Source organism: Canis aureus, chromosome 25 (assembly GCF_053574225.1).
Source record: "Canis aureus isolate CA01 chromosome 25, VMU_Caureus_v.1.0, whole genome shotgun sequence".
Lineage (NCBI taxonomy): Eukaryota > Metazoa > Chordata > Mammalia > Carnivora > Canidae > Canis > Canis aureus.
In genome coordinates, this window is record NC_135635.1 from 11,663,570 (window position 1) to 11,679,529 (window position 15,960).

At 36.1% G+C, this 15,960-nt stretch overlaps 1 protein-coding gene across 25 annotated transcripts in view; it reads right to left on the reverse strand.

Moving 5' to 3' along the window:
• The window catches only part of PPHLN1 (periphilin 1), a 149,428-nt gene that overhangs the window by 102,084 nt on the left and 31,384 nt on the right, over positions 1-15,960 (reverse strand). The gene's annotated exons all lie outside the window — the stretch shown is intronic.

Below are 15,960 nucleotides of genomic sequence, written 5' to 3' on the forward strand. Positions count from 1 at the left end.
TCTGCAGGAAGTCAGTGAACAGATTCAAAGAAAAGCTTTCATAAATAAAACATTTTTAAAAATAGCCCTTTATATAAAATAAAAGGTTAAAGATTTTCTTCCTGCCATTGTTTTTCCTAAATCTCGGTGCCTTCTGCTACATATTGCAACTAAATGCTATCAAATGACTAATAAATAAACATAAAACAATTATAAATAGAAAAATTTTAAGTGTTCTGTTGCCCTTAGTTTAACAGCTTGTATTTCTGTGCATTCACTCATGGTTTTAATTCTATACTACGTATTTAATAGACATTTTCTACTAATAAAATCTTTGGCATACCATTTAAAAATATTTCTATGTCACAGAGTTCAAGACAAAGATATCTTTAATTCAAGATTCACCTCAATTTTCGCTACTTCAACAAAACACCACATTCAAAAACTACTTTACATCCAAAACCTGGGAATTTCGTGATTCCATTTATCACAACTGCAAGAGAAAATCCAGGAGAACTGGGCTTTTTTTTTTTTTTTTAAGCAAACTGCTGAGAGTCATCAGATAGCTAAAAATGTAATAAAGAACTATGAAACCGATATGCAAGACAAGTAGGAAGCTCAGAGATCTAGATCCATCTTTATTGAGCTGCTTTTCTAAATATACCTGCCAATTTCAGAAGCAGCATCTCAGAGGATGAAAAACTGAGAAATAATTTTGATGGTATCACAGCATTAAGATAGAAAAACAGAATCCAGATCTTACCAAAGAAGAAGGTTGAAAGCTCAAAGGGCTACACAATAACAGCAGGGTAAACTGGAAATGAACTAGCCTGGTTTTGTATGACCTAAATTCTTTAAAGTGACCCTAGACTGCTAATGACTCAAACCCTCTGACATACTTGGAGGTTTCTGTTTTCTTGACCATTAGTTAAGATTCATTAAAATTACTTCAAATGTAAAATCTATTTTAACAAGAAAATCTATGTATTTAAAATTACAGAGGCAAAATAAATTTAAGGTAGCCATTAAAATATAGTATTGTTTCCTGAAGAACTGAAGAACAAATTAGAACAAAGCCATTTACGAAATCATCACTGAGTACTTAAAATGCAAAACATGAATCTCTAGATTATCATTAGTTTACTCAAAAAAATTAAAAGGGAAAAACTGATTGATAGAAATATCACAAGTTTAGTCATACTATTTTTCTTTAAACATGTATTAGTTCAACACTTATAATTAACTATTAAATTCAAATGATATCATCTAGTATAATTTTCTTTGTGCAAGTAATCATCTTGATTTTAAAGAATTTTGGTTTTCGTTTTAACAATGGCCCTAAAGCATGCTGAATAGAGCAACAGGATACTGGAAACTTGGGTGTGTTTTTTAATGTCATTCCATAAATCACAGGGTAAAAACTTTGCACTGTAATTAAGATGAAGTTCTATTTACCATACAAAGAAAACTTAACATCAAAAACCTTCAAAACTACATACAGGGTTTCTAGCTAGGTTGAAAATAAAGAAATCAATACATATAATAAATTCAATACAATAAATTATAAGGCAAATCAAAAAGAGCCTTTGAACAAATACAACAGTACAACTAGAATACTTCCCATGAAGACTCAAAAAAACAAAAACAAAACCCACATATTTAACTAATGTTTTTATTACCAAAAAGTACTTGAGAGTTAAGATAGTGTCTTCGACTATATCACAAACATTTCAAACATTTCAGCCATAGTGCTGGGCATGTACAGAAGGCAAAGTCACCAGAAAAATGAAAGATGGAAAGAATTAATGCCCTGTAAAGCACCGTTTCTCAAAATGTGTTCCTTGGACCATCTATACTATAATTACCTTGGATGCTGGTTTCAAAAGATTCATGAAGCTCTTGATTCTCCTTTATTAATATACATCCCCCAGGTAATTCCTGCCCCTCACACCAATCAAACCAGACAAATTGTGATGGATTCTTCAGTTTCCACAAAAATATTTACTGGTTAAGAGTAAAATTCAGTAAAGTAGGAAGGAAGGAAGGATAGCAGAGTGGGACAAGGTGGGGGTGGAAGGAGAATGAAGGCATTTTACTTATTCAGGACCTCATTTTTCTTTCCTTCCTACATCCAACATGCACAAATATTCCACACAAAATATCAGTTACTTCATTTCTAGTCAATAGGAACTTTAAAAAAGGAATTAAGATTTCAAGAATCATTTTGACAAAATGGCTTCATAACTTATAGTATAAACTTAAAAAGAAGTTAAGCACAGACCTCAAGTGTTTTTTCTTAAATGCAGAAATATCAGGGGCACCGTGCCTTAAGGTAATGGATTTGCTACACCATACTACCAAAATCAAACAATTATCTTGCAGCAGAGTTGAAAAGTTTGTTGACCCAGGTCTAGAGCTCTTTTCACAAAACTACATCTTTATATCCAAAGCATTTTAGGCATGAGATATGGACTAAGATCCTTAGTCAGAATATATCTTACCTGTATTATTACCTGTAATTTTACCTGAATTATTCAGTTTAATCTCTAATACCTACAAGAGTGACGATTCTTATAGAGGTTAAGATATGCCTAAAATGCTATAACATAAATACCAAAAAAATGTCATCTTGAGTCATTATACAAAAGAAGTTTATCTGTACAAAACAGTCTAGGGTAGGCATTCCAGGGTGAAAGATTCTGCTCCACGCAATCACCCTAGAACCCAGGCTTGACCACTCTAGTTCAACATGTGGCTTCCAAGGTCAAACATCTGCTGTTATCCCATTCCAGGGCCCATCCTGCAAGATGGGAAAAGGTAAATGTGTGCAGAAGAATACATGTAGAACTCCTATTCACATTATATTGGAGATAAATTAGCCATATGGTCACAACTAGCAGGAAGAAGATCAAGAAATGTAGTCCACCTGTATCTAAGATGTGTGGACAACAGGTAGAAGTCGTCTCAAGACTGATGTATTTCATTTCAGTGAAAAGTCTAAGGTTCCCAAATGAAGATGTGTCTAACAGACAGTAGAATATAGAAATACAGAGCTCAGGAAAGAAGCCAAGGCTATAGATACAGATTTATATGTCACCAGCAGCAGATGGTATAGGGCAGTATTTTTCAAACTTCAATCTCCAGACCTTCCTGCATCACAATCATCCAGGAGGCTTGTGAAAATACAGATTCCACATCTCCACTTTCTGAATCAGAATCTCTTGAAAAGAAGCCTAGAAATTTTCATTTTTAATGAGTTTCTAAGTGATTCTTATGAACACAAGTTTTAAAAACACAAGCAAAGGAAGTAACTGTTGTCAAGGATAAAGACAGATGAAATTACCATAAATGAGAAGAGGTACTGAGAAGTCATTGTTAACATGAACCTATGGTTTTGGGACTGCTGTCACTCCATACTACCTATTAGACCAGTGGTTCTCAAGTTTAGCTTCACATTAGAACATCTGGTGAGCTTTTAAAAAATACTGATGCACAGGCCAATTACATCAGATCTCCAAATGTGAGGACTAGGAACTAGTGTTTTTTTAAAAAAACCTCTCTACTAATTCACAGTACAGGTGGGATTGGAAACCACCATATTAGACAAGTTGCTATTATATGCTCTTCATTTCAGAGTCCCAGATTACTGCCTTACTCCAGAGACTGTAAACTCTGATTTTACTTACTTGTAAGCACTAAAAACTCAACAGATTTAACATTTTAAAATCCTGGATTTCTTACTTCTTTTGAAGCAGGCAATAGTATGTTTATATTCCCAAATAGCAAACATTAGCTTTGCACCAAGAAGCAGCTGCTCTAATCCAACCTTCAGCATTTGACATTCTACTGTAGGATACATGAGTTATTTCCACTAAGAGAGAGGGGCATTACTACTACCACACATAAATGAGTATGTTAACTGCTTTCCTATAAGTGTTACAAGTACTTTACGCTTAACATTGTATTAGTGTATACATAAACAACACAATACAGTAATCTGAGTTGATCTTCTAAATGCTTTTATATCCTCAGTCTCTTTATAAGCCAATCTTTCCAACTTCTTTAAGTGAAACTTGGTATTTGAACACAAATACCTCCCCTAAAACTCTTGAGTACTAAGCACACACTGATAACTGCCTCAAGTTCTTGAAGTATAAGATGCATAGGATTATGTTCTAAATTCTCCATCTTCTAAGAAAAGGGAAAAAGAAAAAGAGCTCAATAAGCTCTTGATTTAAGTCTAAGCTATCCCACCATAACCCCACATCACCCATATTACCAACCTTCTGATAACTTTCCCAAATTTCCTAAATTCATGGATACACTCTACTGTAACACATCCTACCCACATCATGGGTGACTCAAAATTCACTTGCATCATCTGTGCAATGGTGTAGCAAGTCGTGAACTACCTCCTACCTCTTCACAATACCTTAGCCACACACTTAAATCCTAAACGTTGTCACTTATTACCCAGAGTGCTCATCTTTGGAATCCAATACTGCATTCTTACCATGTCTTATCCTTTAGTTTTTTCACTCCTACAGTAATTCCACCTCATAGATATCTGTAAGCCTCCTGTGTTTTCTAGCAAGCCACAAATCCCATCCTAGCCTCACTCACTGCCTTTCCACCCTCAATTATAGTATTTGAAGCACTGTAAATACCAACAACTTCCCATCCTGGCAATTCTGATACATTGGCTTAGCCAACCCCAAATCTGAATTAATTCCAAAACGTTTGATTTCTTCACTAGTATAGTTGATTGATTGGACCCACTATGGTGACACGGTCTCTAATTTCCACTGTGCCTTCAATTCCTCTAGTAATATTTTTACTTATCATTTAGTGAGCTCAATCTACCATTCACCTTAGCAGCTATTCTAATATCCAGATAATCCTCCCAAAGTCCTCTAACCTAGCACCAAAACTTTCCTTCTCAATGAGTTACCCCACTTCCCCCCAAATACAGCAATTTTCAGGCAAGAACTACCTCAACTGCCAGCCCAAATCCATTTTCCCCATCTGTCTTCATCTGTCCCATCCCTAATTTCACCCTTTCTTTCTTGGTATATGATTTTTCCCCGTTAAAAGTTAGCCCCTCAAACAATGATCTTCATCCTGGTCCTCATTTAACTTGTTCAGTTTTCCCTTTTCTGCCTTGTACCTTCAACATTCCTCTTTTCCCTTCAACCTATAAAACCTATAAATATGGTCAAGTCACTGATCATCTTTAAAAAAAAAGTTTTAGATTATCTTCCTAGTGTCCTCAATCTTCACCTCATGGATACCTGCAAGTCTCCTATATTTTCAACATATGGCATTCCCTGTTTCCCATCTTAGTTACATATTTTTTAAAAATATATCCACTTAGGTTGAATTTACTACCTTACATCTCATTCATCCTGACACAGCCAAACCCAAAGGATATTTTAATCTTTATGTTACGGGAGTACTCAGTTACATCAGACATTGTTGACCCCAAATATCGTTTAAAAAGTTTTATTTTCCATCACTTCCATAAAGGCCAACGGTTCTGACCTCAGTTCACTGCTCCTGTCTAATTATATCCTCTCCTTGGACAATATCAATTCTGAATGCAGTTCCTCCCTTGAAACCATTCCTCCTATATGCCAATCTCAGATAATGCCAAAAGCCCAGATAATTCCTTCATCTTTATTCCAACATTCAACAACCACATCTTGCTAATTTTTCGCTTCATAAGCATTTATCAAATTTCACCTTTTCTCCATTTCAACCTCCCTTCTCTAACTCACATATTTATGATTTCTTGTTCTATCTCCAGGGCCACCTTAAAAAAAAAATCATGCTTCAGGGGTACTTGGTAGCTCAGTCGGCTAAGCATTCCACTCTTGATTTAGGCTCAGTTCACGATGCAAGGGTCAGGAGATATCAAGCCCTGTGTTGCACTGCACTCTGTGCTCAGGGAGGAAATTTGCATGGGATTCTCTCTCTCCCTCTCTTACCCCTTCACCAATTCTCTCTCTAAAAATAAATGAATAAATCTTAAAAAAAAAAAAAATCACCCTCTACACTGAAAACAAAGGAAACTACATTCCTATTGGGTCAGCCTGTCTATCAGGTAAAAATTTTTCAGGAGTTCCCCACGCCAACAGAATAAAACTGTATTTTTAAAACTATTCAGGGATTCCCTGGGTGGCTCAGTGGTTTGGTGCCTGCCTTCGGCCTGGGACGTGGTCCTGGGGTCGAGTCCCACATCGGGCTCCCTGCATGGAGCCTGCTTCTCCCTCTGCCTGTGTCTCTGCCTCTCTCTCTCTCTCTCTGTCTCTCATGAATAAATAAAATATTTTTAAAAAATTAAAAATAAATAAAACTATTTATTCAGACTTCTTAGTTATACTTTAATTCACAATTCCCTAGGTCACATATATGTATCCATTAATACCTCTACACATCATGCTTTATACAGCTTTACTCATGCTCCTCATTTTGCAGGAACATGTTCCCCATTCTTCTTCTGGTTAACTCTTACTTTTTCTTCATGTTTGTTCATATTATCTGCTCCTACAGGAAATCTTCAATAAAACACCAGAACAGGGTAAATGCTTGTCTTCCTGCAGCATTTTATGCAACTTCAGCATGTATCATATTAGGCTATCTCCTTATGCATCTATTTACTTACCGGACTCTAAACTAGTGATATCAACACAGTAGCCTACACAAAGTAAACACTCAATAAACATTTGTACCACTAATAAGCCAAAGATTTTTGTAGTATTTTTGTCAAATAGTATATCAACTAAGAAGATAAAATCACCTTAATAAAATTTAAAATTAAACCTTTGCTTTAGGGGCACCTGGGTGGCTCAATTGGTTAAATGTCTGCCTTCGGCTCGAGTCATGGTCCTTGGTCCTGGGATCGAGGCCTGCATCCAGCTCCCTGCTGGGGAGGAAGTCTGCTTCTCCCACTGCCCCTTCCCCTGCTCATGCTCTCTCTAGTGCGCTAATAAATGAATAAAATCTTTAAAAGAAAAATTAAGAAATGAACCTTTGCTTTAAAAAAATTAAGTATAAAAATACTAAACTACTTTATCAAAATTTTCCATATGTAAATACAGAAAAAAAACCCTTCAGTATTTAAAATAAAATATGCTGGCCATGTGGTGACACTCGTGTTCCTTTTTTTTTTTTTTTGACACTCGTGTTCTATACTTTTTTTTTTTCGTGTTCTATACTTCTAAATACTATTTAATACTTTATATCAGTTCCATCCTAAAGTTTATTCTAAGACCTCATCACTATGGGGCGGGGTAGGGGGGAAATGATGTTAAAAACCACCTCATTCAGGCTAAATTAACAACCCTTGGTAAAGTAGGACATGTTTCTTGAATATGAAATGAAGTGGATCCTAATATATTCTGAACTTTATCTACTTCAAGTGTGTTTTGAATAGAGATAACAAAAATCACTATATATACAGAACCAAGATGAATAGATGATGATATGCTTGAAATGTGCATAAATTATCAGGTACATGGCTTTATTAAAGAAAAAAGTGATAACTTTTAGAGTGAGGGTGGGAGTGTGGGAGGATGACAGGAAACAATACATCATTTTTCCTGTTATCTGTTATTTAATCCAGTTGCTTCCAATGACTCCATGCTTATTTGGTATGAAATATATATAATTTATAAAGTATATAATGCGCTATAGTATGAAACACATAAAATAGTAAGTGAAAAAGAGTAGATAAATTATAAACTGGAAGTTCCACAGCCAGTAATGGACCTGTGGAAGATGGTGTGAAGCCAGGTGGCCTAGTAGCAGCCAGTGACGGCAACCTCCAAAAGTAAAGTGCTGGAGAGTGCAAGAAGGAAGAGCCAGGGGTCAGAAGACTAACTACACAAAGAATGTGAGCAAAACTACTGAGATACTGGTTTCAAGTCTGGGATCAGATTTTATCCTACTTACAAGCTAATAAGTTAGAAAATTACTGCTTCATGGATATTGGTAGAAGACACAAGACTCCTGAGACAAAAAGGATTTTATTATTCTCAGCACAGCAAGCAACATAGCATTGGCTTATTTGTGAAAACCTGGTTCCAAGTCCCACAGGAATGATGTAATATAAGCTAAGATCGATGCTGCACATATAGTAAGTTTGGTTCACAACTAAGGAATACTTAAACATGGGGAAGCCACTATTTTTACACAGCAATAAGTAAGTCTACTCTTTGATACAGAGGGAGAACTACCTTATCTTTCAAGAATGTTCACTACAAATTCAACTCTGAGAAATAGCATGGGTAAAAGTGATCAGGGCCTTGCATTCTTGGCATATCTTGGCAAGATGTGTAGGAATGCAAGAGACTCACAGAGGACTGTCTCTTCCAAAAACTGGGAGCCAGGTTTTTCACTAATGGAAAGGGGTAAAATATGGTATAGAAAAGAGGAAAGAATACTGCCACAAACCCATGATCTTCAATATATGTAAATAATGTATAAAAAGAAACACAGAAAGAGTATGTGCAAAAAAAAAAAAAGTGTACATGCGTGTATGTGTGTGTGCATACACACATCCACGCACACTAGTGTCCAGATCTTGGACTTTCCACTAAAGAGAACCTACTCTCCTTAGAGAAATAGCTTAGACTTTAGGCCTGGGGCAGAGAAAGCATAAAATAACCTGGAACATCCTACATCCACAGGTAAGGAACTGATCAAAGAATGATGTGGACAAGTCATAACAAAACAACACTGATTTAGCAATTGATTCTTAGATATGACACTAAAAACATTAGCAACAAAAGAAAAAATAGAGATATAAGACTTCATTAGAATTAGAATTTTGAATGTTGAAGGACATTACCAAAAGAACAGAATATATGCAAGCCATATATCTGTTAAGCATTTAATATCCAGAATATATAAAGAACTCTTCTAAAACTCAACAACAACAACAACAACAAAAACCCTCAACAACAAAAAGGCAAACAGTCTAATTTTAAAATGGGTCAAGGGCAGCCCCGGTGGCTCAGTGGTTTAGCGCCACCTTGGGTCCGGGGTGTGATCCTGGAGACCTGGGAACGAGTCCCATGTCAGGCTCCCTGCATGGAGCCTGCTTCTCCCTCTGCCTGTGTCTCTGCCTCTCTCTCTCTCTGTCATGAATAAATAAATAAAATCTTTTTTTAAATAAATAAATAATAAAATGGGTCAAAAATGAGTAGATAATTCTTCAAAGAAGATACAAGTGACCAATAGGCACATGAAATGTTGCTCATCACTAACTTGTTAGGGAAATGTAAATGAAAACCATAGTGAGATACAAATTTACACTTACCAAGATGGCAATAATAACAACAAGATAAAGGATAAGGATACTATAATGTCATATGTCAATTATACCTCAAAAAAAAAAGAATCTACATAAAGGAAACAACAATAAAAACTGTAAGGACAATATGTCATCAATTATACCTCAAAAAGAAAAGAAGTCCACACGAAGCCTCCAGAAAAACCTCTAAATGTTATAAAACATCCCCATATTAATGATTTATCAAAGTACAGTAAATTAATTACCACAAATGAACAACTGCTCCAGAGTCAAGTAGGTGGTACAATGTGATTTATACCTATCACATGAGATACAGAACCAAGATGAACAGAGAGTGTTTTTGGTTTTTTTTTTTCTTTTTTTTTTCCCAAAATAAATAGTTGTTTTAGAAATACAGGGGTACTTGTTCCCCAGGGGCGGGGAGCCAGGACCAGTCTGAAGCCAGTGAGGGTGTGAGGGGAGCCCAGGGGACCACAGATGTAGGAGGGACATCGGAACATCTTTTCTGTTGTTTTGCAAGTTCTTTACATGAGAGAAATTAATGGTGGAAAAGATCATAGGAAATGCTGGAATTGTTAATATGTACAGGGCTCCACTGAAAATCTTCATAAAACCATTTATTTTATTTTATTTTTTAAGATTTATTTATTTATTCATGAGAGACACAGAGAGGCAGGGACACAGACAGAGGGAGAAGCGGGCTCCCTGCAGGGAGCCCAATGCTGGACTCAATCCCAGGGCGCTGGGATCACAACCTGAGCCAAAGGCAGACACTCAACCACTGAGCCACCCAGGTATCCCATTCATAAAATCATTTCAAAAAGAATATAGGAAATATTTTAAATGAAAACAGACACTGCATGCACTACATTTCAAAAGCAGCATTCATTTTCATACACACATATTAGATTTAGCTAAAATTAGCTCACACTCCTATTTAAAAAAAAAAATCTTAAAGGAATATAAGCTTCAACAAGATTTCACTGAGCTGCAGTTTAGCACTGAGCTTCCAAGATGCCTGAGCTTCTAGGGAAGACCCTCTGCAACCTGACCCCCTTCCATTATTCATCCAACCATCATCTCAAATTCTCCACCTGCCCTCCCTTCACCTCAGGTTTTAAAGAGGAAACCTACAAAAGCTGTGCCACACCAACCCTCCGGCTGCATCTTACCTTTTCTCTATGTATTCTATGCCAGCTGATGTTATTCCTGAAATGTGTCATTCCCTCCTGCCTGTAGAACGCTGCCAGGCACAAGCACCCAAAGCCCAATTCAAAGATGACTTTTATACCAAGGATTCCCCCAAATTCATCTCCGAACCTGACTTCTATGCAATTTTATTCCCACTCTGTCTGCCAGACTCCAGCAACTCAGATGTCCACTAGCATCTGTGCTTCAGCCAAAACGTCCCCATCATGTACATACTATGTACTTGCTTGCTATGTCGCAGCCACTTAGTCTTCCTCTAGCTCTATCCATCTCTTCTGACAGAAATGAGAACTAGTCTTCAGAGTTCAACTCAAATGATCTCTCCCCCCTCAGTCTTTCCTCATCATCTTACTTATCATCATTCTTCTGAATTCCTTCAGTGTCAGAACTTACCCTAGGAAGTACAACCCATCCCATTCTGCTTTGTTACTTGTCGTTATTTCAGAGTATTCTTTCCTGACCACAAAGAACAAAACCTCCTTCTGGAAGCTCTTATTCACTTTCATGCTCACACCACCATGCAGTAGTTTAAAAACTACACAGGGAATAAATGAATCAATCATTTCATTACACAGATAGTGCCTGTGAACATTTTAGGCCATAGCTTGCTATAACTATATTTACAAAATAACTAGAACCTGAAATAATTGTGATCTAGGTTTTAATTTTTAAAATCACTTAACAGAATGCCCCCATGTGCACATACACAGACAATAATAAAAGTAATATAATAAGTGGTGGTGAGTATGTAAGAAACTGGGAACCCTGTACACTGTGAGAATGTAAAATGGTATAGCCACTACAGAAAGTAGTTTGCTGGTTCCTCAAAAAGCTAAACATAGAATTACCATATGACCCAGCAATTCTACTCCTTGTTAAGTACCCAGAACTGAAAGCAGAGACTCAAAATAGATACTTAGGAGTCAATGGTCACTGCAGCATTATTCACAATAGCCAAAAGGTAGAAACAATTCAAATATCCAATAGAAGACAAATGGATAAACAAAATGTGGGTAAATACATAAAATGGAATATTATTCACCAATAAAAAGGAATGGCATTCTGACATTATACCATGATGTTGGAAACATCATGCTAAGTGAAAGAAGTCAAACACAAGAGGACAAATATTGTATGATTCCACATATATGAAATACCAAGAATAGGCAAATTTTTAAAGGCACAGAGTAGAAAGGTGGCTGCCCTGGGCTAGGCATAAGGAGGCATGAGGAGTTATTGCTTCACAGGTATAGTTTTCATTATGATGGAAAAAAGTTTTGAAAATAGTGTTTTTTGGTGTAACCACTTTACCTGACATTGTGAATATAATTAATGCCAGTGAACTGTGTACTAAAAATGGTTAAAATGGCATATTTTACGTTAAACATATGCCACTACAACAAAGTATTTTTTTAAAAAACACAGGCGCTACCTTGAAGGGATTCTCACAGACCAAATTTGAACATCGTAATGATGTTAGTAACAGATTATAACATACTGAATAAGATAGGAATCCACAAGTCTATGGTGATATAAAACAAAGTTCTGTGTTTTTTTTTTTTTTTAATTTTTATTTATTTATGATAGTCACACAGAGAGAGAGAGAGAGGCAGAGACATAGGCAGAGAGAAGCAGGCTCCATGCACCGGGAGCCCAATGTGGGATTCGATCCCGGGTCTCCAGGGTCGCGCCCTGGGCCAAAGGCAGGCACCAAACCGCTGTGCCACCCAGGGATCCCTGTGTTTTTTCTTAAAGTGGGTGGTGGAGAGAAGAGAAAGCACTTCCTCACAAACTGATAACAGGTAATAAAAAGATCAGTCTAATTATAAAATTACCATTACAAACAATTATATTGATAATTCAGGCAAGAAACACCAATGAATGCTAGACTAGTGGGTGAAAATGAGATGAAGAATGGCATATTCGCATAGTTCCAAAGTATTTCCCCCCCCCCAAAAAACTAATATTGGGATGCCTGGGTAGTTAAGTGGTCTATCTTCGGTTCAGGGCATGATCCCAAGTTCGGGAATCAAGTCCTGCATCAGGCTCCCTGTGAGGAGCCTGCTTCTCCCTCTACCTATGTCTCTGCCTCTTTGTGTCTCTCATGAATAAATAAATAAAATCTTAAACACACACACACACACACACACACACACACACACAAATGTCAGGGAAGGAAGCTAACCTCGCAGTGAAGAAATTTTGCAGACTCCATCTTAATCAACTGATAAAAGTCAACACCATCGATAAGGGAACAAATCAACAACATGTGTAATCTAATGGGATGCAATAAAAAGAAAATAGCATCACTTCAGGGACTGTCCTGGCAAAAATGTATAACTGAAATCTAACCATAAACATTAGACAAACCTAAATTTGAGAAACAGTCTACAAAATGTCTGCTCTGTGTTCATCTTGCCCAAAACAGTGAGCCACAAAAACAAAAACAAAATCAAGGAATAGACTGAAGAACTGTTCCGGATTAAAGAAGTCTACAAAAATATGACCTAAGAATTCGGATTAGATCTTTTGCTATAAAACACATTATTGGGGCATTGTGGGAGACATTACTGGGGTTGGTTTCTGGTGAAAATTTAGCAGTTTCTGATTTATTCTCACAACTTTTCTATAAATTTAAAACACTGTATCAAATAGAATATTTTAAATAGTCTAATATTTTTTCCCATAAATAATTATTGTGTACAACCCAACAAAAACAAAAACACTAGTTAGCATGGTTTTCCTAAATACTCAGAACGTTAATTCTCTTAACCAATATACACAACTACTCTCTGCATCGTTTACAATGCAGTGATCTTTTTTCTCCCTAAAACAGCCATTCACAAAGTCTTCAATGATATCACCTAATAGGGAACAACCTACAGACAGCCAGAAAGATGCTAGCCTGTAAAAGTAATAGCTTCTGTGATAGCCTGATATTTGAAGCGTCACTGAGGACACCCAAACATCAGGTGAAGCTACAGAATATGTGGAAGAAGCCCTTTCTATACCACTACCATTTCATTTGCCTTCATAAAAATGTTGTTTTATATGTTTACTATCTATAATTCATACTAAAAAGTAGGCTAATGAGAACAGAATCTTTTTATCCCCTGAGGGTAGAAGAATATCTGACATATACCAGTCACTCAATAAATATTTATCGAATGAATATACCATATAGAATGAACACTATACCAAAAAATTTCAAACAGAGTACAAGTATAGGCAACACTGATTACAGAGTAACTAGAATATACTATGTTTAAATCAGTATAAAATTGCCATCTATCAGGGGCGCCTGGGTGATTCAGTTGGTTAAGTGTCTGACTCTTGATTTCAGCTCAGGTCTTGATCTCAGGGTCGTAAGTTCAATCCCCACGGTGGGTTCCACACTTAGTGTGAAGTCTACTTAAAAAAAAATTTTAAAGATAAGAATCTATGGGATACAGTTATAGCAATTCTTAAAAGAAATTTCAAACTCTACTTATACTCATAAATAAGATGGAAAGAAAAATAAAATATCCAAATTAAAACATTAGATTTTTTTTTTCAAAAATTGAAACATAAGTGTTACAGACTTTTAGAAGACAACCTGAAAATATCTATTAAAATGTAAAATATGTACGTCCTGTGACCCAGAAATTCCACTTTTGGCAATCCATGCCATAAAAACTAAAGTACTGTTATGAAGTAGCATTATATACTCAGATTTATTAGACAATGTTTTGTACAGAAAAGTACGAATATGATCTCATTAACAATACTTGAAATGTTTATGAATATAGAGAAAAATATAGAACACACAGTGTCAACATGACTATAGGAAACAAGGAGCCCCACATATGATTTTATTTATGTAAAATTATATACACACATAAGGAAAATAATAAAGTGCTAAAAAAGGAAGAGAGAATAAAGATAGAAACAAACTATTATTTTAAAAACTGAAATCAACTAAATCAACTTGAGAACTGTTTCTTTGGAGTAAATACAAACCATTAGCTAATCTAATCAACAGTTTTTCTTACACTTTTGCTTTACACATTTAGTCTTTGTTATACCAGATATTTTGATATGCTAGGCTTCCAATTTCATTTTTTTTTTCCCTAATGGATGGCCATTTGTCCCAACACTAGTTACTGAAAAGTTCATTCTTTTCCCCATTTGATTTGTAGTGCCGCTGTTGCTATATCCCCAACTCCTGGATATATCTAGGTTTCCTTCTAAACTCCCTGTCTTGTTTGACTGTTTACATTACTAGAGCTTGATAAATTTTGATAGTATATTGAGTCTTCACATCTTTTTCAAGGCTATTTTTGCCACTTGGCCCTTTATTCCTTCATAGTAACTTTAGAAACAGCTTACCAACTTCCCTGGGGAAAAATCCAAAACTTACACTGGAACCAAACTGAATGAACACCTGAATTTGAGAACTGATATCTTCATGATACTGCCTCTTCTCAGTCAAGGATGTCACATATATCCTTTTACTCAGGTCTTTTTAAATGTCCCTTAGAAATGACTTGCAATTTCATCTACATAGATTTCACACAGTTTTGTTATATTCTCATTACTCCTTATAGTTTTTATGTTATAGAAAATATTTGTAAATTAATTTTCTAACTTACACTATCAGTTGATTTCATTATACTGAACTTTGCTAACAGTTCTAATAGTCTATAGACTCTCTTGGATCTTCTACATAGATAATTTAACATCTGTAAATAGTTTTCCTTCACTCTAACCCTTACAACTGTATGTTTCTTGTCTTACTGTGGAGGCTGAGACCTTACCATGATGAATAGAAGCAATAACAACAGGCATCTTTGCTTCATCCTGGTTTTAAAGCTAATGCTTCTAACTCTACCATTCAGTACAGCAAATCACATTTATAAGATAAAGGAAATTCTCTTCCATTCCTAGCTGGCTAAAACTTACTGTGTTATATTTAACAGTAATTAAATTTATTTAAAGTATTTTTCAGAATCTATTTTCTTTATTACTTCTATTGGGAAAGGCAGTCCACCATGAGTCCATCCCTGCACATCCCTGCTGTGTACTCTAAATTGTAAGACCTTACCATCCACTGACACTGAACAGTTTCTGTAGCTGGTCATACAGACAATTAAATAGGTCAAGGTGACCACAGCATAACATGTGACTGCTCACTCTGAGTGAAATACTGGCTTGCTTGCTTCCTGCTTCCTACAAAAAAGTAGCAAGCTCTTGACCCTGTGTTCCTCAGCTGCAGTGCATGTCACTGTATGCAGAGCCACCATCTCTGCCCATCACATAAGGGACATCAATGCCCCTGATGACTGAGGTGCTATGAGTAACAAACTGCCTTGCTCTGATCCACTGAATCCTGTTGTCTACTTCTGGCACCTAGAGAGTTGTAGCATTTGACTACTTTCCCTTGTCTATAGGTTATTCTCTAACAGTTCGTAAGAGAT